Here is a 2227-nt window from a genome sequence, read left to right as displayed (position 1 = left end):
ATACAAAAATGTGTTTTTTTACTACCTTCTTATAATTATGTAAAAAGTTTATATGTAAATTTACCAAAGAATGAAATACGTCCAAGCTTTTTTCATATAGATTGTGATATATATTAAGATTGTTCATACATTCATTAGTGAATATTGTACAAGGATCATTCAAAACCGGATCGTTGAAATCGTCTTTAATATCATTATTTCTGTATGCAATTGTTTCACTTTCTTCAGCAGCATTTGTGTTAGTTTCCAACGAACAAACCGCTGCAGAAACAGTATTTGACTGTATCGAGAAACCATCAGGGTTTGGGCTGAAATGGAGTTATAAGTCATAATTTGGAACTTTAACTACCTATGTTTAAAATACAAAAGCAATTTAGTAATTCTATTTTATCTATAGTATAGGTAGCTGGTAGGTAGGTACTACTAATAAGTAAATTAAAGTCATCGGAAACTGTGCTGGTCGTACCTACTACTACTGTTATTATCCGTTTCATTAAAATATTGTCCATCTGTTCCTTTATTTAGTGTTGACTTCTGTTATACATACAAATCAAAGCCACAATTATAATATAATGTACCTATCTAAGGAAAAGTTGTTAGTTCTTTTTTATTTTACATTTTCATTTATTGAACGGTTTTGATTCATGTAATATTTTTGTATACTCTCGTATATATGTATTTTGTATGATAACTTGTCTTCTGGTAATACCAACACGAATGTTGGATTGTAGCCTTTATTTTTTAAAATTAACACGCCTTCTAAATTTGTGAACGTGATTAATACCTTATTTTCATCAGTACATTTGGATAATTGATCTTTGTCTACAATATTTATGCAATTATAGTTATAAATTATATATATAATATGAATTATTATTTATTAAATTTCTAAATAGGTAGGTGCAGTAATAAGATTATCTGTACAATTATCACTAATTACTAACTTAAACCATAAGAATATCCTAAAAATCGGTAGCTAAACACCAATTCTCCGGTAGAATTCATTTTATTGAACTCTGCAACTGAAATTGTTTTTAATATTCTATTTTCACATATGTCGTTCGTCGTATAAATAATTGCTGGATAAAATTTATCTGCGTGTTTCCCAAATATCGTATTCAAAAGTTCTTTCTTGTAAGTTTTTGGTGGACCGACCAAAATTACCATCGGAAGTAATAGGTAATTGTATCCACAGTAATTTACTGCACCTATAGACGATCTTCCTGCAGATAAATGTTCTAAGACAGTAGATTTTAATACATTCTTTTCTGCCATAAGCAATGAATTAATTTCCATTTCATTTAACTCCTATTCGAATGTATTAAACAAAACACATGTTATTAGTTAATTATAAGTACCAAATTACCTAATCGATGAATAAAAATTAATAAAAAAAAAATTGATTGTAAAGATGAGTTTATTGCAGGAATGGAAAACGTTTTTTTCCATATTGTTTTTGATTAACGTTTTTAAAAACGTTATTTTCATATTGTTTTCAAAAAACGTTTTTGATAATATTATTTTTATTTTTTTATAATGGTAACGTGCAATATAGAAATGCACTCAAAAGTTAAAAATTAAAAATTAAAAATTTCTGATTTCAAATTAAAATGTTTTTAAATTTAAAAGTGCATTACTGGTAAATTTAAAAAGTAAAGACTTAAGTGAAATTTTTTTCATGATATAAATATTATAATGTATTTTCATTTTCGTTTTTGATTTCGTTATTAAATTTTTTTCGGTTTTTGGATTTTTTTTAACGTTTTTCAGTTGTTTTTTGTTTTTGTTTTATTAATTGTTTTCGTTTTTTGGTTTTTTTGGTTTTGATTTTATTAATTGTTAATATAGGTACCTATATATTGATTTAAATTTATATTTCACAATGTTCCAATACCTATAGTCCAATATGACAATAATCAAACAATTATTACAAATAGATCCATTGATCCATAAATAATCATAGACGCAAATTGGTGGGGCTTGGAGAGCTAAGCCCCCAAACTCAGCCGTAGCCCTCCCCCCCCCAAAAAAAAAATAACCTAGGACATACAATTTTATTATACTATATTATATTGCAATGGTTTGCTTGCCTTTAATATATTCACCCCCCAAGTCAAAAGTGGAAATTGCGCCTATGTAAATAATGATAGTTTTTTTTTTTATCATTCCAGTGAATAATACTTAATTTAATGGTTTTGGTTTATTTCCTTTACTGTGACTGTTACAT

The sequence above is a fragment of the Acyrthosiphon pisum genome, chromosome A1 (assembly GCF_005508785.2).
Source record: "Acyrthosiphon pisum isolate AL4f chromosome A1, pea_aphid_22Mar2018_4r6ur, whole genome shotgun sequence".
NCBI lineage: Eukaryota > Metazoa > Arthropoda > Insecta > Hemiptera > Aphididae > Acyrthosiphon > Acyrthosiphon pisum.
The sequence above is the reverse complement of the archived record's forward strand: the minus strand, read 5'-3'. Positions refer to the sequence as shown.